Source organism: Zalophus californianus, chromosome 4 (genome assembly GCF_009762305.2).
Source record: "Zalophus californianus isolate mZalCal1 chromosome 4, mZalCal1.pri.v2, whole genome shotgun sequence".
NCBI lineage: Eukaryota > Metazoa > Chordata > Mammalia > Carnivora > Otariidae > Zalophus > Zalophus californianus.
In genome coordinates this window covers 175,853,648-175,880,808 of record NC_045598.1, presented here as the reverse complement: position 1 = coordinate 175,880,808, position 27,161 = coordinate 175,853,648, and positions in this window count along the sequence as shown.

The following is a 27,161-nucleotide window of genomic DNA, read 5'->3' as shown; positions in this document are numbered from 1 at the left end:
ACGCCAACCCCCACCCTACATGCTTTTTTGAGAGATCCTGCCTGAAATACAAAAAGAAGCGACCCAAGACTTAAAGGATTACACAAGATCAAATTTCTGGTCAAGGCGATGGGGGAAGCAGACTTTGAATATTTCTCCCCTCCTTGTTGAACCTAGCACACCCCAGACACATTGACACGAATAATAACAAAAGCCCCGTTGCTGGGCACCTCCTGAGTGCTGGGCCCACGCTGAGTATTTACACACAGCAGTGCATGTGGCCCACAGGGAGGGTGCAGAGACACATGGGGAACCAGAGTCTAGACAAGGTAAGTAGCTCGTCAAGAGCTTCCTGGCTTGCCGAGCTGAACTGCATTGATGCCTTTAATAAAAAGGCCGTGTTCCTTCTGCTAGACGCCTCCCCAGCCACCGTCTTACCTACCCTGAAACCCTCCACCCCCATGCATTTGCATCTCCCATTTGGGGAACACTAGAGTTTGGCCGACCCACACTGACCCCCACCTCCTGCACCCATGTCCTCCTTTCACAGAAAGGCGGGAAAGCCAAATAATCAACTTCCCCATCTCCTTTGCAGCTCAGGGTTACCATATGGCATGGTTGTGACCAGTGAAATATAAGCAGAAGTCGGCCGGGAAGGGGGGAGGCATCTGGGAAAGTTTATGACTTTCCCAATAAAAAGTCTACAGCCCCAGCTGGTGTGATCTCTCCCGCCTTCCTCCTGCATGGCCCATGAGCATGATGCCTCAAGGCCCAACAGCTGTCTCTCAACCAGAAGGCCAGCAAGTCAACACACCAAGATGGCAGAGCACAAAGATCCAAAAAAGCCCGGATCTGGATCACATTGTTGAGTTTCTGCACCAGCTCGTGGCGGCCCACCTCTGGACGGACCTCTTGCTTTGTGAGAAATAAATAATCCCCTCATTATTTAAACTGCAGTAAATTGAGTTTTCTATTACTTGTCCTGAACACACTCTTCAAATTCTAATCTACACTCCAACCAAAACACACAGACAGCCCCAAGTCCCACCCCAGCACTGTCCCTTAATACCATTAACCTCTATAATCCCTCCCCCACTTCCGGCACCACCCCAAACGGCCCCCCCTAATTCCAGCATCCATTACCTGCCCCTAAACCCCCTAAACCAAATGCTCTTCTCCACAGGGAGCTGAAGGGCTCACTCCATCATCCGTCTCCAACTCCACCTCCCCACCTTCTGGCCTGGAGCTATCCCTGTCCTCCCTCACACTCCCTGCTCCCTGAGCCTCATTAACTGCCTCCACCATCCTGCAGTCACTTTGGGAAGAGAACTGATTGCTCCCGAAGGCCCGAAGGTCAGATTTCTATTTTCTGAGTCAGGACAGATTTTGTCATTGACCCGAGATCACGCACCCCTCCCACAGTGCAGAAGAGTTCTGCTCTTTGTGAAAAACAAAAACAAAACAAAACAAAACAAAATTAAAAAAAAAAAAAAAAGCTTTTTGCCTTCTCTTTAAGAACTTTATTTCAAAACACTGGACCTCGTCGATCATTTGACAAACATGGCGTTGGGCAATACCTCTGGGGGCCAAGAGACACACTCGGGGAACATCCTTCCACGTAGGGGTGAGCAGTCGGAGTTACAAAGGGCTTGGAAGTGGCCAAGCCAGGGTCACTCACGTAGGTAGGTGGGGGCCAGAGGAGCTGGTGAAAGAGGGGGAAGAGTCCACACACTCAGACACAATACCTTGCGTTCTACGGCCACCATCCCGAGGACAGCAGGAGGTGCTGCTGCCCTCAGGCTGTGATGGCGGGAGGCAGGCACCAGCCTCAGCTGGCCTCGGAGGCTCACCTAGACACCCCATCGCTTCAGATCCGGATCCTGGACCTCTAGCCATCTATGGTGTGATTTACCCACCCACAGCTCTGCCTGCTAATGCAGAACTGGGCTTGTGGGCACAGACCCGGGCCAGGGAGCCCTGGAGAGGGCGATGGAGACCAGGACAGAGCCGGGACAGAATCCCAGTGACATCCCTTCCAAGTTGCACGATCTTGGGCAAGTTACCAACCTCCCTGTCCCGGCTGTATCTTTTCTAGAATCGGGATAATGCACATAGTAGGTGCTTCCTAAGACTATTTTGAAAATGCAATGAGATTAGATGAGACACTGCAAAGAGCACCTCATGCCTGTGGGTACCTAGATGCTGGAACAGGGGACAGGACCCGGCAGCAAGCAGAAAGGTCTCACTTCCCCAGGAGACACCTGCCTTCAGCCTCCTGAGAGCTGAGATGGGCAGCCGGCTGGGGAGCTGCACATTTAACCAGGTTAAAATGTCTCGCCCACTTATGATCTCAATCCACGGATTAACGATAGAAAAAGTGTAGGAATTAAGAGCTCACCCCAGGATTCCTCTGAAAGAAACAACTGCCTTTGTTTAGGGTGTGGGGGGAGGAGAATTATAAATACTTGCTGGTCCGTGGGAGGCAGGGTGAGGCTGGGAGGGGCCATGGGAACCTCTTGATGGTGGCTGTCAAACTCAGCTGCACCACAGCCTGTGGTCAGAAATACTTCTAACACAGCAACCCTGTAGCAGAGAGGGCAGAGTGACGTGCGTGTGCGCGCACACACACACACGCGCGCGCACACAGGCACACACACGCACACGTGTATGCACAGAAAAAAAATGGAGGAGATGGACTGGAGTTTGGGTTTGGGGTGTCCCTGGGAGTTTTATCTGGATCTCGAGGGGCAGGATGGCCCATGGTGACAAGTGGGTTTCGTGTGCAAGAACAGAAAGAAGACACTCAGGGTCGCCACCCCCGCTCTCCCTCACCACCCTCCGGGGGCTGTGTCTCTGTGTTTGTAACCGTGGGCTGGGCGTCTGTACCTGGGCGTCTGGGGGAAGGCGTGTGCGTGTGCCTGTGTGTCTGTGTGTCCCTCCGTCTGCGTGCCTGACACTGTCCACCCCTGCGGGCCACGGAGGAAGAAACACAGCTGCCTGTGGCAAGTTTCAGGGTCCTCGGTGTTTCCGGGGTCCGGTGTCACGGGACTAAGAGAATCCTGGGCAGAAAGCCTGGGCAGAATCCTGGTTCTGCCTTGGAATCCGAGAACCTCAGAGCCGGAAAGACCTTGGAAATACGTTGGTCCAAGAACCTCCTTTTAGAATTGGAAGAAACAGGATGCATATTACAGGAGGGCAGAAAAGCTGTGGGGAGGAAGAAAGAGCACAGAGTCAGAAGTTCTCGAGCTTGGCTGTCCAATACAGCGACCACGTGTCATAGAGACCGGTTAGGACTAGAAACGTGACAAGTCTAAATTGAGAAGTCCTATAGCATAAAATACACCCCAGATTTCAAAGATGTAATGTGAATGAAGAATGTAAAATTGCTCAATAATTTTTATATTGATTGCATGTTAAAATGATTATATTGGGAGTACACTGGGTTATAAATATATTATTAAAATTAACCTTACCTGTTTATTTTTACTTTCTTTAAATGAGACTACCAGAATCAAATTATGTATGCGGGTCCCATTTCTGATTCACTTTCTATTTCTATGGGACACACAGACTTAGAGTCTTGTACCAGACATTTAACTTCTCTGAGCCTCAATTTTCCCAACGGCAAAATGGGTGTGATAATGCCTATCTCTTGGAGGTGTAGTGAGTATTAACTGAGAAACATATGAAAGCACTGTTAAATATCATAAAGAACTCTTCAGACGAGGGGGTGAGTGGTGGTGGTAATTCAGACTGTGGCCCAGAGAAAGGGTTAGAAAGGATAGAGGATTAGAGAGTTTGGCCTTCAGGCAAACACCCACGAGACCAGCCCTAAGAGTAGGCAGGGCATATGGCTATCTACTCACCACGGTTTTGGTGCTAGAGAATGACCTTCGAGCCCCGATCACAACTCCATAGACCCATTACCCAGACCAACCCTTTCAAAAGCCCTTTCAGCAACTAGCCTATGAGCCCAGACCACATCATTCTCACCCTCCACAAGTCCCAACTACCCCTCCAGCCTCCTCTGATCTGCGGGCTGTCTCTTTCCAAGGGCAGCATGAAGCTTTCCTCCCGGGGGCATTCATCCTTAAAAGGACCATTTGTCATCGGAGTGGGATTTCCCAACTATGCTTGTTCTCTGTTCTTTCACAGGGACCCAGGGTCCCAAGGGTTCTGACAAGAGGGAGATGGCCCCAAACGTGGCCTGGGGGGGACCAGCCCCTTCCTGGGACCATCATCCAGGGCCATCCCTGTTGCAATGGTGGTCTCGTAACAATCGCTTACAAACCGGGTTAGGCAAGCTGCTTTTGCGTGATGGGGCTATCTTGAGTAAACAGCATCCTATGTCCCCTGCCGGTCACTTGCTCAAGACATTGCTGGACATTGCATTAGAGTCACTGACACACAGAGTTTTGAAAATGAAAACAGGCCCTCTGGCTTATGATCAGATAGCATTTAACTCATTCATGATTGCGCCAGGTTTTCCAAGGCCCTGGGGCCACAGAATGGATCCTGCCGCAATGCAGACAGAGGATGGTGGAGACAGTTGGAGACTCAGGCGACCTACAGGATGAACAGACCAGTTGGGGTCTAGGTCACCTTGACCCCCATAGCCCCCACGTGTGCCTCTGGGCCGGTTTAGCCCATTGGGCTAAACCTGAGGACCCAGGTTCAACCCCTACGGGGTTGGGGGGATAAGTATTGTTCATTCCAGTCCATCAATGTTGCCCCTTATTCTGAAGCCTTTTCCTACTGACGGAGATCCTGAGTTGAAAGGAGAGGATAAGACATACTTCAGGCATTTATTACTACATAACAAACCAGCCCAAAACATAGTGATGTGAAACAATAATGACTAAGGATTCTCCTCACAGTTCTGCTAGTTGGCTAGACAGTTTCTCTGCTGGTTTTGTCTGGGCTCACTCACTCAGGCCACTGTGTTCAGTGGGCAGTCAGTTGGAGTGGAAGGCCCAAGACGGCCACACCTGTGAGTCTGGAAGGTGGCGCCAGCCCCTGCCTGGGACACCCCGGTTCCCTTCCACGTGGCCTCTCATCTTCCAGTTGGCTAAATGGCTTCCTCACACAGTGGTCTCAGAAGAGCGTCCCATGGGGCAAAAGTGAAAGCCACAAGGCATGTGGAGACCTGGGCTCCAGAATTCACACAACCTCACTTCCACCACATTCTGCTAGTCAGAGACCCTCACAGGCCAACTCAGGTTCAAGGGGTAGCGGAATAGACTCTGCCTCCTCATTGGAGTTGCAGCAAAATATATTTTTCAATCCAGCACAAGGTGAGAAAATATGAATGTCTTCACGGAGAACTTTCCCCACCACTAGAAAATAATTTGGCAAAGTTTTATTGTCTGAATCAAATACCAACACTCCCAGACCGACAAAGAACTTTTGTCTGATTCACGAATGTGTGTGCAACAACAAGTCCATGGGCTCACATCGAGTTATATGTTGCGTTATGCTTGAGCTATAACTTATCTCATTGAGTTATTCAGCCCTGGCTGAACGTTAGAGTCACTTGAGAGGCATCTCCAAACCCCAACTCCCTGGGTCCCACCCAAGACCTCCTGGATGGGAACTGTGATTAGGGATAGGGCAGTAAGGGGGTGCTGGGCCTGGGGATCTGCATTTTCAAGAGCTCTCCCAGTGATTCTGATCCACAACCAGGATTAGCTGGATTAGGAAACAAGCTTCATGGGAAAGAAGACCAAGGCAGGATATCTAGACAAAAGGGACATAGGCCTGTCTTTTATACACAGTCTTCTCTTTAATCCAACCTAAGAGGTCGTTCTCGGAGCTAGCAGAGTCTGGAATGAACAAGATGCAGTCCCTGCTCTCAAATTATAGCTGACACTCACTGCCTGCCAAGCCCTGTTCTGTAGACTGTCCATGCATCACATCATTTGATCCCCACAGCTCCTTGAGTTGGGTACTATCACGAACTCCATTTTACAAATAGGGAAACTGAGGTTCAGAGAGGTTATGTGGTTTGCCCCAAGTCACACAACCCGTAAAGAGGGAGAAGTAGAATTCAAACCCAGGCCACCTGGCTTCAAAGTCCATGCCCTTAACCTCTAGACCACCTGCCTCATTCAGAGCACATCATCCAGGACAAGGAGACTGATAATCTACTAGTTCAGGCCATGAGCACTCTGGGCAGGGGGGGAAAAAAAAAAGGCACCACAAGTTTTGGGTCTCTGCTTTCTCTGGTTCACTCACTTTTTTTTAAATTCAATTAATTAACATGTAGTGTATTATTAGTTTCAGAGGCAGGGTTCAGTGATTCATCAGCTGTATAGAACACCCAGTGCTCATTCCATCACATAACGCCCATCACCCTGTTACCCCATCCCTCCACCCCTCGCCCCTCCAGCAATCCTCAGTTTGTTTCCTGTGGTTAAGAGTCTCTTATGGTGGGGCGCCTGGGTGGGGCTCAGTCGGTTAAGCATCTGCCTTCAGCTCAGGTCGTGATCCCAGGGTCCTGGGATCGAGCCCCGCATCGGGCTCCCTGCTCGGCGGAGAGTCTGCTTCTCCCTCTCCCTCTGCTGCTCCGCCTGATCACGCTCACCCTCTCTCTCTCTCTCCCAAAGAAATAAATAAAATCTTTAAAAAAGAAGTCTCCCATGGTTTGTCCCCCTCTCTGATTCCTCCTCGTTTTATTTTTCCCTCCCTTCCTCTATACTCCTCTGTTTTGTTTCTTAAATTCCACATGTCACTCACTGTTCTTAAACCAGTGGCTCTCGACTCTACACAGTAGAATCCCCTGGGGAGCTCTGATTAAAACAGGGATGCCCTACCCCCGAAAGATCTTACCTATCTGCTCCAGGTGGGGCCCAGTCATGGGTTTTTGGTTTTTTGTGTTTTTCTTTTTTTTAATATCTCCCCAAGGGAACCTCAGTGCACAGAGTTGAGAACAAAGGGTCTGAGAATGGCTCATTCTCCGTAGGCAGAGTGGTGGCCTCCATGTCAGCAACACCTGTGATCACCATAGCTCATGAACTTCCTAAAAATCAAACAAGCTCAAGCGAAAAGGGGGGCTCTGGATCAAGTGGACAGATGTTCCCACATGATGTTGTGCAGTGGCGAGAAATGGGCAGCTTGGAAATGATCCGCATGCCCCACCCCCAATACTCTGATTGAGTTGGTCTGGGACAGGGTGGGGCGTCTTTGTCTCTCATGCTCATCCCCCCACATTGATCCTAATGTGTACCCCGTTTGGGAATTACTGATCCAGCCCTAGACACTCCTTTTACAGATGAAGAAAACAAGGCTCGGAGAGAAGTGACTTGCCCAAGGTCCCACAGCACGTCCGCTCCAGAGGCAGATCTAGAGTCCAAAGCTCGCGGCCAGCATTCTCTTCATGCTGTCGCCCCTTCTGGTTTGCAAAAGTATTTCACACATGTTACCTATGTGGTCTCTACCTTGCCACACTGTGTTGCTTCCTGTCACCATCCTTTCATTTCCCAGAAGATGAAACTGGGGCCCAAAGAAGGAACGTTACCTGCCCCAAGCCACCCAGCAAGAGACCAGATAAGAACTCAGGTTTCCTGACTGCAGATCAGGGACACGGCCACACTTCTAGATGCCCAAGACCAGCCTTTTCTACCTGTCAATTTCCACCAGCAGGTGAGCTTCTTCTGAGCCTCCACACCATGAACTGAAGGTTTGTACATCCCCAAGGGACAAGCTGTGCAGAGATCTGGTGGGCAGTTGCCAGGTGTACGGGAAGCTCGACTCTGTGGTCTTCCCTTACCCCCTGTTCTAAACACACTGAACTTCCCTGTTTATAATGTGTTTGCATCTATCGTTTCCAAGGTGTGTTAATGACAAGCCCCATTTTACCAAAGGGCAGACTGGAGCTCAGAGAACTTTCAGAACTTTGCCCCAGAACCAAAGCCAGACCCAGACCCGGAACCTGACCCATGGGCTCTGAGTCCAGTGCCCAGGCCACCTGAGGCCAGACCCTGGGGCCTGGGCCTGTGCCCACCTGCTTTGTGCTTTGTGGACAGAGGGGCAGGGGTGCGTATAACCAGTGGTCGGGGGCGGGGGTCGGGAGGGTGGAGAGGAGGGGCTCCCGCCTGACCACTCCTGGTTTCTGGTTACTCTCTGCCAAAAGACAAATACTCCCCAAAGTGGTAGGTGCAGCAAACAGACCTCACTTTTCACTTTAGGGGAAGATGATTTCTCCCTTCTCCTAGCCTGACCAATGGAGGATGAGGGAGATTAAAGGCCTGCTTCCTTCTTGTCCACACCTTCTGACAGGAAGCTGTATCTTCAGGAAGGGCCCAGATGGGTGCTCATTTGTTTTACTGTAAGCACTGATGTAGTGTTCCTCTGGGCGCTCTGAAACATTCACTCATTTCAGTTGTCACAACAGCTCTATGAGGAGGGCACTGCTGTTATCCTCACTTTAGAGATTAGGAAATAAGGCACAGAGAGGTTAACTGACTTGCTCAAAGGCACACAGCTAAGAAGAAGTAGAGATGGGATTTGAACCCAGGCAGCCTGACTCCAGAATCCGTCTTAGAATTACCACGACTTACTGAACAACATTTGCGTGGGTTTCTGGTATCGGTTCTGAGCACAAGGCAAAGCAAGACCTCACAGCCCACAGGCCCTTAAATCTAGAGGGAGACCGTGCAGAGACTACCCGTTTCTCGAGGGCTGTTGTAATGCGTGGGGGTCCACTTGGATGCCCATTTCAGGACGTGCTATGGCTTCCCAGCTTCCTTCTCATATGCACTGCTGGGCTTGGAGTCTGCCCACCGCCCGCGCCAGCCCCAGCTGATGGCACGGTAATACCCCATTTTCCAGGAGGGAACACTGAGGCGCAGAGAGGGCATATGCAACTTGCTCAAAGCCACACAGCTAATAAATGGCAGAGCTTGAAGTGAAACCCTCAGCTTCTGCCCCTCGCTTCATTTGATTCCTTCCAGGACTCTCAAAGGGATTCACCGGGAACTGTGGCCACCTTCGTGGGAAAACTAAGGTCAAGGTCCTGGGATAAGTATGACAGGGCGGCCTCTTAACTTCTGAGAGGGCCCTCTTCCTCCTGCTCCCACCACTGCTCTGTGTCTGTCGTCAGCCATTTCTTCTCTCCGTTTCTGGAATGGGGAAGCACACGTTAGCCCGCTGAAACCTGCTCCACGTCGAGTCCAGCGCCTGCCGATGGCCCAGTGGATGCTCGGTCCCAGAGGGAGGAAGCCAGGTCTTAGCTGCCTGCTATTTCAGGGCATGAGATGTCCAGAGAGCCAGTTCCTCCGCCTGCAACGTCCGGAGAGTCAGTTTTGCCCTCCTGGGTGGATGGCGGGCCTCGTCATCAAGGGAGGAGACAGGGTGTGTTTGAAGGGCGCCATGTTCCAGGGGAGCCAGCGCCCAGAAGGCCAGGTGCAGCGATCTCAGGAATAACGATAGCTAACACAGGCCAGGCATTGCCCTAAGTACTCTAAGCCCGGCACCCACCTGGGCCGTGGGCTCTCCAGAGCACTCAGATGTTCGCTGCCCTCAGAGGCAGGGGGGCCCAAGGATCACTTGTCACTGAGGCTGGCAGGGCACTTGGCTGTGGTCAGAGGGGCTGCTGGGGTCCAACCACAGTCCTAAATCCCAGGCCCTGCCCCCACGCACCCTTTCCCAATCTCCGTTTTGCAATCAGTTAGCCTGACCCAGTAAACATCCGCGGCCGGAGCAGAACCCATTTTCCTGACCCTTTTCTATGTGTTTCAGAGAAGAGCCGGGGGTGTGGGAGGAGGAGGTGCCCCAGCCATCAGACAGGAAGCCAGGAGAAGGCCTCAGGAGAAGGGTGTTGGTCGGGCAGTGCAACCACCAGCCACCTTGCCAAAATTTCCAGACTGACCCCAAACTCAGGGAAGAAAGGGCATCACTGGAGAGGAAAGCGGACAGCACTCTGTTGCCATGGTTTAATGTGGAGGAGCGGGGGGGGGGGGGGGGGGGGATTGTATGTCAAAGTTCAGAAAAATATTTCTTACTGCCTCCTGCTTGCTGTGTGACCTTAGGCAAGTCTCTAAACATCTCTGAACCATTTTCCCTTCAGGAAGGTAGTAAATAATCCTGGCCCTCCTTCTGCTTCATAGGATTAATGACTCCTTACAAGGAGTCACATGAGCTGTTTGCCTCACCAAGAGGCCATACTTCTCTCATTTCATTCCCATGAGAGATCTGTGGGGTATACAAGGGGTCCTGGATCTTCCTCACAGCGCAGTTGAGGAAACTGAGGCACAGACACGTTTATTACCTCCACCAAACGCTTGATAAGTACCTACAGGTCTGTGCTCAAGAGATGGGAGACTTTGGGGGAGCCTAGAAAAGAGCAAAAGATTTGCTTGAGGTGCCAGGTAGGGAGCCGCCGGGACCAGCCCCGACTCTGCCTTCTAGCAACTGTGAGCTCCAAAGAGAAGAGAAAGATGCCTAAGCCCAGCTGGAATCCATCCGTGCTTCCTGTGGGCCCCACACACCTTCCTCATATCTACCCAAGCGCTTGGACTGTTCTAACACATTGATGCCTGGCCCTCGATAAAGGCTTAACAAACGTTGCATGCATGCATGCGTGCAGGAACGGATTGCAGCAAGGGGGTGTGTGGGAAGGGCGTTCTAGGTGAAGGAAATTAAGTCAACAAAGGTATGGAGGTGGGAAAGCCAGAGCCCGTGCAGCATTCCCACTACCTCTCTCCGTAAGGCCCTCGGGCCCCGTCCCCTGAACCGCTGTGTGCTATTGCCTTAAAAAGTCAGGGACGCAGCTAAGGAAAAGCAGAGACGTCAGATCCGTCAGGGCTTCTGCAGAGTAAAGGAACTATACGGTGTGGCTGATTACTGCCTCCCTTGCCCTGTGCCAGTCTTTCTTCTTTGGCCATGAGAAGGAGGGATAGATCTAGAATTTCTGGATATTGACCCGGAAGTTTCTATGAGCCTGATATCAGGGAATTTACATATATATTACATTACCTTTTTTCCTAAAACGTCACTGAGGTTGGCAGGACTTTTTAAAAATGATTATTGTTATTAATATAAAAGTAATCCATGGTGGTTGTTTTAAGAATTCTAATCAGGAAATGTTGAATGAAATGCCAAGTTAAAGGAAGAAAGTGCCACGCTCACTCCATCACCCCCCTCAGCCTGACGATGAAAGCAGCAGGTGTGCACGCGTGCGTGTCCGTGTGTGCGTGTACGTGTGCGTGGGTGTGTATGTGTTCTCCTGGCTCCTGACTTGGAGCACCTCCCGGCTCTGCTCCCCAGCACCACCTCCCGCTCACCCCCACCTGGGGAGGACCGTGATGGTCCCCACTTCCTCCATCTGCAGAGCAAGTGGCCCGCTCCCAGCAACCAGCAGAGCCTTGCAGCTCTGACACCACGGGATACTGTTTTTCCCACAGGGTGTCTCAACCCATTAGTGAGTCAGGAAACCATTTCAGGGGTTGATGATTAGCAATGCTCTATATAAAACAGAGGACAAGAGAAAACATCAAGACGGCATCCTCAGAACTCAGCTCTAGCTTTGGCCCAGGGGGGAAACTGAGGCCCAGAGAACAAAAAGGACACCCCAAAGTCATAGAGCAAATTCTATCTGGGTATCTGGGTCAGGATTGCACATCCATTCCTTCGGTATTTATCACACACCTACTATGTTGTTCCAGGCATCAGGCAGTCTTTGCTTACTGTATGATCTCACGTCTGCGTGGAACCTAAAACAAATGAACTCAGGGGCGCCTGGGTGGCTCAGTCAGTTAAGCGTCTGCCTTTGGCTCAGGTCATGATCCCAGGGTCCTGGGATCAAGCCCTGCATCGGGCTCCCTGCTCCGTGGGGAGCCTGCCTCCCCCTCTCCCTCCCTCTGCCTGCCACTCGCCCTGCTTGGGCTCTCTCTCTCTCTCAAATAAATAATCTTTTTAATTAATTAATTAATTTAAAAAATGAACTCACAGAAACAGACCAGATTAATGGTCGCCAGCGTGGTGAGGTGGGGGAGAGGGGTGAAGGCGACCAAAAGGTACAAACTTCCAGTTATGAGAGGAATGTGTTGTGGGGAACTATGATTATGGCCAACAGCACTGCTGAGAGAGTAAATAGTAAAAGTTCTTACCAAAAGAAAAGGTAATTATGTGAGGTGACAAATGTATGTAACTAACCTCTTTGTGGAAATCGTTTTGCATTATATACACGCATCGGATCGTCACGTGATACATCATAAGCTTGTACAATGTTAGATGGCAATTGTCTCTCAAGAAAGCTCGGGGGGAATATTTTTGAAGAGAGAGAGAGAAGTGTGTCCTGCTGGAAACCAAGAGAAGTGAGCATCTCCAGATGACAGATGCGGTCAGCCTCACCAAATGTTGACCAAGTGTTCTTCTTTTCCTGAGGAATGTGGCCCCTATTCGAACAAGCTATTAAATCCCCTCAACTCTTAAGATTCACTTTTCTTTTTCAAATTCTAACATTGCAGAAATCAGGGTACCCCTCGCTATCAGCATTTGTCCCCACCACACACGCCAACCTTGCCAACAGATAAATAAAGGCTCTTACTAAATCAATACAGCATCTTACAATCAATCGGGCGGGGGGGGGGGGGGAATAGGTTGTCATGACAACAAGGGGAGGAAGGCACCGGAAGAGTGGCCGTCCTCAGGCATGTACTGTGGACCAAAATTTGTGCTACAAAGTGTCAGACTTTATCTCATCAAACATCAGGAGCAGGGAAAGAATTTATAAGGGAAAGAGAAACATTTTTCTAGTTTAGCATGATAAAGGACCAGAGCCTTATTCCTGAAAAGCAACGGGCTCTCCAGCTGGAAAAGAGGAAAAGCCAAGTTTATTTCTGTTTACTTTGCACATCGCGAGAGCCCTTCCCCCCCAAACATCATCAAAGAAATGACGGTCTGACCAAATTCAGTGTTTTCTCAGAATTTGTAAAAAACCCTTTAACATATGTAAACACAGCAAATGTTTCCCAGTTATGAGTGTTTGCAAAAACTAGGAGACAGACTTTCTAAATAGGTAGGAGATACAGCACTTGGTTTTCTGAGACGATTCTCTCCAAAGTTTTGGCTCATCTCTGCTTGACTGACCAAGCTACACGGACTTGCTGCTGAGCTGGGTTTGCTCAAATCTCAAATCTGCTATCTTTGAAGGTCCTCTGGGCTTTGAGCACCTGCAAATAGGGCAGAGATTCGGGGGAAATGGACTGGGTTTGTTTTGCTAATTTGTACTTGCTTGCTCACTATAAAATAGAGCTTCGAGAATGACACACTGATCTTGGGTTTTCCCTTCCTTCCTTCCATTCTTCCTTCCTTCCTTCCTTCCTTCCTTCCTTCCTTCCTTCCTTCCTTCCTTCCTTCCTTCCTTCCTCCTTCCTTCCTTCCTTCCTTCCTCCTTCCCTCCCTCCCTCTCTCCATTCCTTCCTTCCTCCCTCCCTTCCTTGCTTTCTCCCTTTCTTTTAATAGGTGTGGCCAATTCCAGCCATAGGGAACAGGAAATAGAGCTTAAACCTTTACCCCGTTCAGAGCAGAAATAGGGTGAAACTAAGATCAAGGGTGCAACCAGACTTGCCTTGCCCTTCGCAGGGATCAAAAGCCCCTCAAGGACATGTCCTTGGCAGTTTTCCTTTCTTTTCTCTACTTCCAGGGGGCCGCATTTCCCTCCTTACCTGGGAGGTGCACCTTTTGATCATTATCAAGCCATCTGTCAGCAGCCATTCTGTCCGGCCGGGAGCTACCCCTCCCCGGAGGGCCCATCTCTCCCTCGGCAGCCACGCCAAGATCCTGCTGGAGACACAGCCTGTCACGGGGAGCTGCTGTGAGGGACCAACCACCTCAGAAACTGGCTGGGGCAGCTCGGTTTTCCCAGACAGAACAGCGATGAGCACACCGAGGGCTGGGTCCCACAGCACCTTCCCACAAGGGCTCCCGGAGCCCGATCCTATCTGCCATCTCCCAGTGAAGCAATCCACATAATTAGCCGCATTAATACCAGGGCTGTCTGAGGCCGCCCGTCTCAACCCCGGGCCTGGGCGCCTGCTGCAATGAACCCTTTAATGATTATTCAGCTCCCTTCCCACCAGCTGAGTGTAGAAAAATGGGGTCTCACTCTAGGATGCTGCCTAGCACCCTACCGTCCAGGACAGGTTTTTCTAGAAAGCTGATCCCTATGAGCCAGAAGAGTAGTCTTTGGACATGGCAGACAAAATGCCAAAAGAACCTCAGGGATTCTGCACCTTGCTTTGGCTCCGGACATTTTTTTGTTAACCAACATCTTTCGAGACTTTTTTTTTAATGGGCAGAGCCCTCTAGGGCTTATTAAACTACTCTAAGGAAGGTCCTCTGACTGGTCCAATCTCCTACCATTTCATAAACTAAGACCCACATATCGGAAAAGACAAATGGGGTGGGTGGGGAACAGGGCTGATGTCTACACTGACTTAGCAAGGAGGGAAACGCTGCCCCGGAAACATACCACTATCGCCGTTTTAAAGGCTCAGATTTGTTACGCAGAACCAGGACTCTCTAAGGAATGCTCTAAGAATATTCTGTGTGGCCTGAAGTGATTTGCTTGACCTCTCTGAACCTTCAATCCTGATAAATCCAGGACTAGCTCAGTCACTCCCTTGATTATTCTGCCAGCTTCAGGGCAGGTGGGTCTGCCTCCAGAGACCAGAGGGCACCCAGGCCCACAGGGCCCTTCCAGAATGATGCTGATAATGGTGCGCACAGCCACTGGCCACTGGGGAGGGAGGATGGCTGGCTGGCTCTGCCCTGGGGACGGAGTGGGGGTCGCAGGCAATGAGGGACCTTGAAGGGCAGAAAGGGAGGAGGCAGAATTAGGTTTTTTAAGGTCTAAGAAATAGAAAAGGCTCAGACATGGAGAAACAGGCAGGGGAAGTTTAGGGAAGAGTAAGAAAATTAAAGGGACCCTCATACCTTTGGCTCTGCCCCTCCAAACTCCCAGAACCTTCCTTTTCAGAATTGTCCACTTCCTCGGAGATGAAGCTACCTAGCTCAGCTATTGTGCTCAGTCTCTCACGGGGGTCCCAGGCCCATCCCGATATCGGGCGTGGGTGGTGGATGAGCTCGGGGATTGAGTTCGAGCCAGGAAAGATTTGCTGGACACCCTGTCATGGGTGTCTCTCCCAGCTGTCCCCGTCTCCCCTCGACCTTTCGTCTTTCGAAGCCCGCTCCAGATGCTAGCGCTGGCACTCCCTCCACCCCGCGTAGCAGCAAGGGGTAGTGGTGCTGCGTTCAAATCCGGGCTCTGCCGTTTAGGCGCTATGCCCCTCAGTTCCCCAGACTGTAAAATGGGGAGTATCACAAAGGCTCATTGTGAGAACTAAGGAAGTCTAAGACACGTACTGTCTCTAGAATAGCACCCAACACCTCGTGAGCACTGCATCAATGTTAGTAATGCTTAATGATTGCATGTGGTTTTCCTTTATTCCCTCCTCTGGGAATCACTGTGTTTCTGCATTGGCATAAGGCCTTTTCCAGGAGGTGCCAGAAAAGATGGGCTAAGTCATTGATGAGACTTGAATCGGAAAGCCAGAGACAGCATGGCCTAGAGGTTCGTGGGTGGGTCCCAGAGTCCCACAGCCGGTGCGTGAATTCCAGACCCAGCCTCAGTTCCTTCATCTATAAAATGGAGATTAAAATCACTCCCACCACCTGAAAGGGTCCCTGTGCAGATCAGCAAGGTAAGGCCACAAAGACTTCACCAGAACACAATGAGGGCTGCTACTGTTTGGGCTCGCACACCCATGTGCTCTCTGAGGGGCCAGAGGCTGGGGCTGGAGCTCCGGAGCACAAGATGAAGAAAGCGGCGGGTCTTGGTGTCCTCCTTGCCCGCTCTCCCTCCCACAGCAACACAGAAATCACCTTGCCTTAGTCAGTCAGGTAGCTGTGGGAGGGGTAGCCTTAGTGCACAGAGGACAAAAGTCCTTGCTCTGCCAAGTACTATGTGTGTGGCCTTGGGCAGGTCACCGCATATCCCCAAACCACAGTTGCTGGTAAAACACCACACCAATTAAGTCATTCACATAATTAGACTACCTGGGCCTTCCCCAAAGGAAATAGCCAGAGAAGCTCCTTAAGCATCGGTCCCTACACAAACATTTATCGATCACTGGGCTGGAGGCTGGAGTTGCGGTGCTGCGTGGGGAGGGTGGGGGGTGCTTCTCGAAGTTTCCAAACTCCTACGGGAGGCAGAGGCTCAGACAGAAAGCTCCACTAAAGGTGCCGAGAGTGAGTGCATCGAACACTCACTGCAGAAGGCACCAGGCGAAGAGCTGTTCAGACATGATCCCTTTCCACCTTGCTACAGCTCTGTATTGTAAGTACGATTGCTATCATAGCCATTTTACAGCTGTGTACACTGAGGCTCAGAGAGGTTACATACGGCACACAGAGTCACACAGCTGATCAACTGCTCCAAGGAAAGGGAGCACAGAGGAGGACCCTAGCAGGAGCAGAGGGTTTGTCAGGAGAGAAGGCTTCCTGGAGGAGGTGGTGTCTGCATCTTGGAACATAAGGAGTCAGCGAAGGGGCAGATGTATAAAAAGAAGGGACAGCAAGGGCAAGGGCCAAGGGAACAAAGAGACCACAAACAGTACAAAAGGGATATGACAATGTAAAGCAGGAAGATAGAGGTCAGGTGCCTAAAGGCTTTGCTGCTGAGCTAAGAACAGGGCTTTTTATATAGAAGACAATGAGGACCCATCGAAGGGCTGGTTGTAAACAAACAAACAAACAAACAAAAAAACAGGACCAGATTTACACTTCTGGGAGCTCTGCTCACCCACCCCCATAAACATCCAGGCTCCCTCAGGCTCCCTTCTCCTGCAAGAGGCTAGCGGCACCTCTCAGACAGCAAAAGGCCCCTTTCCTTTAGGCCACCATGGCCAGCCCATTCCTTTGACTCCACACTACCTACTGGTGCAGCTACTTTATCTCTCTGAACCACAATTTCTTCATCTGCGTTGTAAAATACCAGCAGCCCTGGGGTTGCACTCTTACGAGCAGGAACCTGGGATTGCGTCTGTAAATGCCTACTCAGCACATCAGACACGCTCAATCAAGGAGCTGCCTTCCCTTCTCCTTTTCCAGAGAGGCATCCTTCTTGTTCCTAAGCTGAAAATAAACAATTTACACACATGTTCTTTGACTGACCCAACGATCGATGGATTGATTGGACCTTTATTATTTTCCATATGGACTGGTTTGGACTATTCATGAGCATCCCTAAAGGCCATGTAGTGGTTTGTAATTTAGCTGAGGCCTCGCTGAGAATGGCAGAAGCAATAAAGCTGGTGAGAGGAGCAAATCTTTTAGCCAGTGAGAAAGTCTCCCCGTATGACTCAGGCGGACACTGAGCTGCCATAACCAAGGGGTCCCAGAATGCAATGGCTTAAACAATACTGAGGTTCTCTTTCATGAGACAGACCCGAGATGAGCCGTCCAGGTCATCGATGAGGCTCTGCTCCACGTGGTCATTCCCACATCTGGTTTCTCCACCATTCCCTAGACTAGAATATTGCTGCTATCTGCATGGCTGAGGTTGGGCCACCATCATGGTTGGGTTCCAGTTGTCAGAACAAGGAAGAAGTTTGCCCAATGACTGAAGTCTCAGACCCACTAGGGGTACACATAACTCCCACTGGCAGGAACTTGGGCACGTAGGCCAGCCAACTGCTGAGAACGATGGGAATGCAGTCTAAGTGTCCATCCACAAGCCCAGCTACAACTCTCATAGTAGAAAAAATAGAAGAATGGCTTTTGGTAACCAACTGACAGACAGCAACTGCCTCACAGGCTGTCATCAACCCTCCACATGATCCGAGACTTTGTTGTGAGTCCCCATTGGTGGTTCTCAGACACATTTTATTTACCCAACACAAGGTGCACAATTTGGGGGAACTGATGGGCCATTAGGCAGAGAATGTTCTCTCCAGTTCAGCCACAAAGCTCACCACTCCCTTACTTTTAGAATGTTGGCCAAATTTGCATAGTTGTCTCATATTCTTGGCCACTGTAGGCATTTGAGCCTAGGGCCCTTGTTCTGTAATATCACTTATAATAGTAACTATTGAGGCCGGGAAATAGTATTGAGATGTTATGCCTGAGATGCATACCCACCATCTCACCACTTACTATGCTCTATCATGTGTCATATCTTTTTATTCCCATCTGCTTTTTATTCCCATTTCCTGTTCACCAAACCCACGCTCTTCTCTTCATCCTCAGCACACAGCTAGACTAAAGCATATTTCCCAGCTAGACTATAATTCTCAGCCTCCCCTGCAGTGAGGTGCGGCCACATGACTGAGTTCTCCCTAATGCAATATGAGTGGAGGGGATACTGAGGCCAGATGCATAAAACCTCCATGCACTCTTTAACTATGGGTTGAATTGGTGGCTGAAATGAGCCCCAGGATGACCTTGAAAGCTACATATTTAAGATGGCAAAGCCACTGGAAGCCAACGTCCCCAAATGACTGCAGGGAACACAGCCACCACCAACTTGGGACAATCTTAGACTGTTAGGTAACAGAAAACACCCTTCTTGACCCCCGATACACGTGGGGTCTATTTGTTACAGCAGTTAGCCTACCCTAACCAACACACTCCATTTTATAAATAGAGCAACAGACACGCTGAGAGGTCAAGACATCTACTCAGGGTTACCAAGATAATACATAGGACTCAGGGATTCAAACCCACCAATTCCAAAGCCTGGGCTCAAAATGATTCTTATGACTTGTTTTTTAGGCAGGTTTATTGAGGTATTATTTACAGCAATAAAATTGATCCTTTTAAGAGTAAAGTTTCATGACTTTTGACGAATGCAGTCACATACCCCTCTGCACAATCAAGATATAGAACATTTCTGTCATCCCCCCAGAAGAGCCCCTGTGCTTTTTGGCAGTGAACCCCTGTGTTTCCCCCTCTCCCAGCCCCTGGCAACCACTGACCTGACTTCTGTCTCTATATTTTGGGGATCACAGAGTATGTGTATATGGCCTTCTTTCACTAAGCATAATGATTTTTTTTTTTTTTTTAAGAGAGAGAAAGGGAGCATGAGCAGGGAGAGAGGTTGAGGGAGAGGGAGAGAGAAAAATCCTTAAGCAGACTCCCGGCTGAGCATGGAGCCTGATGCAGGGCTCCATCCCAGGACCCTGAGATCATGACCTGAGCGGAAATCAAGAGTCAGCCACTTAACCGACTAAGCCACCCAGGCACCCCACTAAGCATAATGATTTTAAGATTCACCCATGTTATTGCATATATCAGCACTTTATTCTTTTCTGAGTAGTATTCCAATGCATGGAGGTACCACTATTTATTTGTCCATTCACTAGCTGATGAACATCTGGGTTGTTTCCAGGTTGGGGCTATTACAAGTAAAGTTGCTATAAACATTCACATACAGGTATATGTATGGACTCATGTTTTTATTTCTCCAGGGATTGATGGGTCATACAGAAAGTATAGGTTGAACTTCACAAAAAACTGCAACCATTCTCCAAAGTGGTTTCCCAGATTTTTACGAAGATGGGAGCAAAAGTGAAAACAGAAACCCTTGTCTCTCGCAAAAACCTAATCCAAAGCAAAGGCTTCGAAGACGAGGAAGACAGTGTTGAAAGGTGTCCACGGCCACCAAAACAGTGAAGATCCACATGTCACCTACTTTCAGCCCAAGACGCTATGGCTCCAAAGGCAATACAGGTCATCTTACAACAGCATCCTTAGGAGAAACAAGCCTGACCATTATGCCACCATCAAGTACTCCCAACCATGAAGTTGGCCGTGACAATCAAGTCACTCTGGTGTTCATCATGAACATCAAGGCCAACAAGCACCAGATCAAACAGGCTGCGAAGGAGCTCTGTGACCTTGACTGCCCAAAGCCAGTACTCTAACCAGGCCTCATGGCAAGAAGGCACATATTTGATCCCTGACTACTAAATACTTTCGGTGTTGCCAAAAAAATTGGGATTATCTAAACTGAGCCCAGTTGGCAAATTCTAAATATAATAACCTTTTTTTTTAACCATCTTAAAAAAAAAGCAGTTATCCCATTTTATCTTTCCCCGAGCCATGTGCCTGAGTTCCAGTTGCTCTGAATCCTCACCAGTAGCTGGCATTATCAGTCTTTTTAATTTTAGCTATTCCAGTGGCTATGTACTGGTATTCCACTGTGGTTTTATTTATTTATTTTTTTTAAGATTTTGTTTATTTATTTGACAGAGAGAGTGAGAGAGCACAAGCAGGGAGAGTGGCAGGCAGAGGGAGGGGGAGAAGCAGGCTTCCCGCTGAGCAGAGAGCCGGGTGCGGGACTCGATTCCAGGACCCCGGGATCATGACCTGAGCCAAAGGCAGACTGAGCTTAAGCGACTGAGCCACCCAGGCGCCCCCACTGTGGTTTTAATTTACATTTTTCCAGTGACTAATAATACCAAGGATCTTTTCATGGACTTATTGGCCATTTATATATATTCTTTGGTAAAGTGTTTATAAAAAAAATCTTTTGACCATTTCTTGCTTGAACTGTTTCTCTTGCAAACTGCTCGTGCCTTGTCGTCTCACTTCCTTAACAGTGTCTCCCAAAAAGCATAAGTTTTCATTTCGATAAAGTAAAATTGATCAATTTTTTTGTGGTTTGAAGTTTTTTTATGCTGTCATTTTGTCTTTTAATGATTTCAAATTGTGTCTGTACCTCACCTAGAGAGAGCTTTCTTTGCAGGATGACACTGGGAAGTGGATTTGCAGCAATCACTGGGTGACTTTAGGTTACATTTACACATCAAAATTACTTTGTTGGAGGGGGTATTCATTTGGCGTGTTGTGGCTTTTTGAAATCTTTGTTTATGACAAGGGCCACCAAATGAGAAAGAAAAAAATTAAGGCAATTTGAAAAGGCAGCTCAGAAGTTTTGTGAGCCCAAGACTCTCTTGGCAGAAGCCCCATGCAAAAAATAACAGAGGAAGGAGTCTTGCCAAATGAATAGGAGAATATGACAGGCAAGACCCATGGGCCTGGCACCAGCCATCTTAAACATGTGGACAAGCCAACCCCCAAACCTGGGCTTGTCCAAGAGAAAACTATTCTACTGTTTAGCTAGACTCCCTCGAGGTCCCATTTATTGCCTCCCATGTTGGGCAGACTTGAATAACCAAAGCACAAGTCTTCTTGCAAATGGCCCTCCCTTCCCCTGCAGTTATAACCCAGCCAGGTAATTCCGGAACAATCTGACTCCCAGCTTACCAGGAGGGGAGGAGAGCAGATAGCATATTTTCCATGGCTTTCTCCGTGTCCCACTGGCCCTGGAGCTCACTGGTGCCAGCCCGAGGTATTTCAGGGCTGACAGTTCATGATATTACATGGCTGCTAATGCCCAAGCCTGCAACTGCTGACCCAGTCTAATTCGAGACCGCGTCCGTGCCTGCTGCTGGCTTATGGGCCCATTCCGCAGCTTCGAGATGGCATAAAATGTCACACGGTCTGGACTAATTGGATTTCCAAGGCCATCTGTCCAAATCTGGACTTTGCAAGAGAGAGATGCCCAGGATCATGAGAAGAGTGCCTTCACTTTGGTGTCAGAAAGCTTGAGCTTAAAGCCCCTGGAGCACCACATCCCAGTTGTGTGACGGAGGGCAATTCACTCCACCTCTCTGGTCCTCTGTTTCCCCATCTATAATGCAGGGATTCATAAAATAACAAAGAGGGACATGGGATGACACACAAGTGCCCAGCACAGGTAGTCCCTGGCACGTTGTGAGCTCTCAAGCAAGCACCTTTCCTCTTCTTCCCCCTACAGACAGTCTGACAACAAGTCCGTGAAATCAACCGCTGGGGTTAATGTGGACACAGACCTATTTCTCCACGTCTGTACGTCTCAGCTTCCATATTGGTAAATAATGCTCTGAAGCAAGAGACCTGGAGCTGGAAATACCAATCTGGGCAACATCAGTCACCAAGTGGAAGTAGAAGCAACCGTTCAGGTGGCATCAGAAAAATGGTCGGCCCGGTGGACACACCAGCATTCAAGGTCAGCTGAAGGACGGGAGACAACTTTTGAAGGCCAGTGAGAGTGGCTAAAGCGACAGGGAGAGTGTGGACACCACAAAGAGCACCAGGAAGAGAAGATCTAGCACATGCTCAGGGCCCTTGGCTTGGCTTTTGGGAGGTCATGTACTTCAGGGCAAGTGATGGGGGGTTGAAGGTGGTCGAAACGAGGTAGGCAGATGAATGAGTTCAGAAAATGGGGAGAGGAAAAAGGACAACAGTTCAAAAGCCAAAGCCAAAGGGGTCGAGTGATAATGTCAAGACGGGGAAGATCGTGGCACATTAAAATGTTGCAGGAAGAGAAGGAGACCAGACAGTGACAGAAAGCTGTCAGGAACCAGGAGTTTCATTGGATCCACGTGTGGAAGCCAATGTCCAGGCTGCAGTGATGTTCGGTGCAATCCTTCACAGGGGCTGTTGGATGAGCTTGCACAACTTTGACTCATGAGTGATTGAGAGCAAGGTCAGGGCCGTAAACAGCTCTAGCAACCTTGTGACACAGTGCTGGTCCCGGGACGATCAGGCAATGCATGGATTCCTCCCGGAGTCCCAGTCTCTAGCAGTGTGCCCACAGCAGGGAAACGGAAAGTTGGAGAATCTCTATATTGGCCACATGATCCTCAGAGGACAGTGAGGATGAAGTCCAGTCAGGAGGGTGGATACTATCTCAATTCTCCCCTGGGATCTGTGAAATACCACAGGGGCCGTGAGGGACGGAAGTATTAGGTGGAGGAGCAGAGAACCTGAGACTGGAGGCAAAAGCTCGACCCTCTGGGGTTCCGTGGCCATAGTGGCTTTGACTAATATCTGTCTTGTCCTTTGCAAAGTGCTTTCATGGAGTGTATCCGAATCTGAGGAAGAATTAGTCCCATTTTACCAAATTGAGAAACAAGTTTTGAAAAGTTCAGTGGCTTGTTCAAGGTCATGCAGCTGGGGCTGGCAGGGCTGGGACCCAGCCCCCTATTTCTGGGATTCATGGTCCAACTCCGACTCCCCACCCAGGGAACTTCTGAAATCAGCCCAAGCAAACACACATTTCTTAAGCACCCTTGTGTCCTAGGCACCATGCTAAGGCATGAACGATGCATTTTGTGAGTGGTAGAGGTGTTAGCTACTTGTCCAACACCCACCCCATGCTACTTTATTGCTACAGAACTCCGATTTCACTTGGGGGAGCAATGTACCTTTGGACTAAACCAGACGTGACAACCCTGCTCCCCTGGGTCCTCATAACTTAGGGATTGTAACATGACCCAATTTTGGGCAATGAGCTATAAGGAGAAATCTGCCAGGTGGGGTTTCTGGGAGGATTCTGCTTTCTTGATAAAAAGGGACAGACTCAGCTATCTCTCCCAGTCCTGTTTCTCTATGCTCCTTCCCTTGCCTCTCTTGTGACCTGAGACCTCAGGGATTCACTCTTGACCCAAGGCCTGGGGATGGTGACCTTGCATTCTGCAATCATGAGCCCGTAACACCAGGATGATATGGAAGATGAAAAAGACGAAAAGCTCACATCTCTGGTAGCACCATGGAGCAATAGAACGAAGGCGAGCATCCACCCACCTCTAGACCTCTAGCCTTGTAAGGAAAACAAAAAACAAAAAACATCTATTTGCCCCAGCCATTGATATTAGACTTTTTATTGCCTGCAGATAAATACATTCCTAATTGACAAACAGGCCCACTCCAGGAAGGAGGCAAGCCCCAAAGCCAAAATCAATAATCCAATTCATTTATATATTTATTTGTGTGTTTACTGATTCCTAGCTATGATGGTTAATTTTAAGTGTCAGTTTGATCGGCCCACAGATATTCAGTCAAATATTATTCTGGTTGTTTCTGTGAGGATGTTTTCAGATGAAATTAACTTGTGAAAAAGTAAAACAGATTGCTCTCCCTAATGTGGTGGGCTTCATCCAATCAGTTGAAGGCCTGAACAGAAAAAAACACTGATCATCTCCCTAATGAAAGGAAATTCCTCCTACTTGACTGCCTTTGATCTGGGACATCAACTTTTTTCCTGCTTTCAAACTCAAACTGAAACATCAGCTCTTTTTGGGTCTCGAGCCTGCCACTCTTTGGAGAGGCACCACACCATCAACTCTCCTGGTTCTCAAGCCTTCAGACTCAGACTGAAACTACATCATCAGCTTCCCCGGGTCTTCCTGCAGATCTGGGAAGTTGTCAGCCTCCATAATCATGTGAGCCAACTCTAACAAATAAAAGATATGTAGATAGATGATAGATAGATAGATAGATAGATAGATCCTATTGGTTTTGTTTCTCTGAAGAACCATGGTTAATACAGCTGCCTTTTTTCCAACACACAAACTGTATATAAATGGTGAGAGAAGCTATACTCATATTAGCCCAGAAATGGAAATAACTTTTATGTCCATCAACAGGGGATAGAGAAACAAATTATGATCTATCCATACAGTGAAATTCTACTAAGCAATAAAAGGGAGCCACTGCTGGTAGACACAAGAACATGGATAAATCTCAAAAGTGTTATGCCCAGTGAACAAAGCCAGACACAAAAGACCACTTACTATATGGTTCTATGTATGTGGAACTCTAGAAAAGGGTGAATCTGATATATAGTGGCTGAGAGCAGATCTGTGGTAGCTGGGACCAGGTACAAGAACACTGAGGTGATAGAAATGTGTTCCACATCATCATTATGTTGGTAGTTACATGGGTGTATACATTTATGAAACTCATCAAACTATATACTTAAAATGGATGCATTTTATTTAGGTAAATTTCACCTCATTAAAGTTGAAAATGCAGGGGCGCCTGGGTGGCTTAGTCAGTTAAACATCTGCCTTTGGCTCAGGTCATGACCCCAGGGTCCTGGGATTGAGCCCTGCATCGGGCTCCCTGCTCAGCAGGAAGCCTGTTTCTCCCTCTGCTCTGCACTTGTGCTCTCTCTCGCTCTCGCTCTCAAAATAAATAAATAAAATCTTTTTAAAAATTGAAAATGCAAAAAAATGTGGTTTTTTTATTTTGAAGTGGGTCACATAGGTGGATATAATCCAAGTATATATAAATAAAGAAATGGAGGAAAGAGAGAATGAATGTAGGATGAAGCCAGGAGAAAGTCAACTCACAAAGCGCACATTGGATCACTTGATTGCAGGGAGCTGCAAACTGGGGCTGAGCTTCCCAGAAGCCAAAGCAAAAAAAGAAAAAGAAATGTTTACAAGCTTTCGTATGTCCACAAGAGAACATCAGAGTGCTCATAAAATAAAGTTGCATCTCAGAGATCCGGTGGCTTGGAAATATTATGGGAACACAGAGAAGGAAATGACTAATTCTGTTTGGGAAAACCAGGAAATGCTACAGAGATTAGAGCTGGGAAAAGAAAAATCTAAGGCTGGCTGTTTGGGGAGTATGGATGTGCGGGGAGGGGGACTGGGCTCCTGGAGGGGAAACAATCCATTTAACTCATTTCCTAGATGCCCTTCAACTCCAAAGAGGTCGTGGTCTCAGGAAGCAGGAAGAAGGCTGGGGGCCGAGCCCGCGTCTCTGCGGGGTCCAGGGAAGGAACAGTTGCCCCAGAGCCAGGAAAGGCCGGTCTTTTCTTTACCCATCCGTTCGCCACAATCCATCCAAGCGAGGGTCAGACCCCAGCTGGACTTCGTCTGGAAGGCCTTTGCCGGGTCGGCACGAACCCCTTTCGCGGCGGGATTCAGGGGCGACGGGGTGGGGCGGAGCCCAGAGAGTGCGGCGCTAGTGCGGAGGCGGAGCAGATTACTAGCCCACACAGAGCACTTGGGTCTTTTAGCCACCGCTCTGGCTGGACTGCGCTCAATTAACAGCTGTGGGTCGTCCCTGCCCACACGGATGACCTCTCCTCCCAGCTGCGTTCCGCAGTCTCAGTCATGCCTGATTATCACCAGCTAATGAGAATTCCTGGCCTTGGTCAACTGCCCACACTCAGGAATTTGCTATTCATGAGAAATGTCAACTTTACGAAAACGAGTCCTGTGTGTCAGCTCTTTTTCCCACATTCAGGGTTTCCAGCTGACAGGACTTTGTTTCACATGATTTGCTGATGGGGAAGAGGCCGTAATCCAGGAAACTGCTCTGACAAATCATCCCTGGGCCAGCAAAGCATTCTGGAACATTCTTTTTATTTGTCCCCTTAGAAACCGTCTGGAAAGGGAAACCTTGGGATTTAAACAAGGCTAGAGTGGAAGACGGGATGCCTAAAGGGAGAGGAGAGCAGTACTGTGAGGACCCCCACCCCATGCCCCTTTCTGTACACACAGAATGGCCCCCACACCGAGAGGAAAGCCAAGACCTCCATGCCAATCCCAGCATCTGGCAGAGACGAGAGCCGCTACTCAGGACGAGGCGATTCCACGCCATGAGCTTGTTTCTCCTTCATTCAGAGGTTTGAAACTATAAAGTCATTGCTACAGAAGACGACAATCTGCTTTCTGGCCCTGGGTAGACAAATGGGGACAATATCAACAAAGCGCCAGCCCCTCTCCAGAGAGCACACCTGTTCCACCTCTAGCCACGTGACTGTCTCTTTTTCTCCGAATCTGACTTCTGGACTAACAGAGGACGAATTTCATAACTGATAACGAGCACCGTCCTGTAGACGTCCAGCAGGGCCTGTCCAGAGGACGCATATTCTAGGCCAAGAGGCTGGGAAGGGATACTTCCTCAGGAGGGACCTTCCTTAAATGTAGAGACCCTGCATTGTAGGAGGTTGGACATGGTAATTCTGGATGGAGCAAAGCACAGGAAATACTAAAGCTGTACAAACAGCAAGAACAGGAGGGCTGGGCTCCCACGGGCCCCTACCCCACCCCCGCCCCCAAGCAGTCCCAGCTCCCCCAGGGCCCATCCGGCCCCTGCCACGTTCCCAAAGAACATTGATATCATAGTCAACTACATCCTGATGGCTGTGTTTGTACGGCCCCTCGCAGCGTAGGAGGGCTCTCCACCAAGCTTCCCACAGCCCAGCGGAGGAAAGCCCAGTGGCTGTGCTGAGATTGGGAAACTGAGGCCCAGAAAAAGGCCTCACATCACACAGGTAGTCAAGGGGAAAAGAGCCTAGCAGACAACAGCAGGGACTTTGCAGTCAGAGGAAA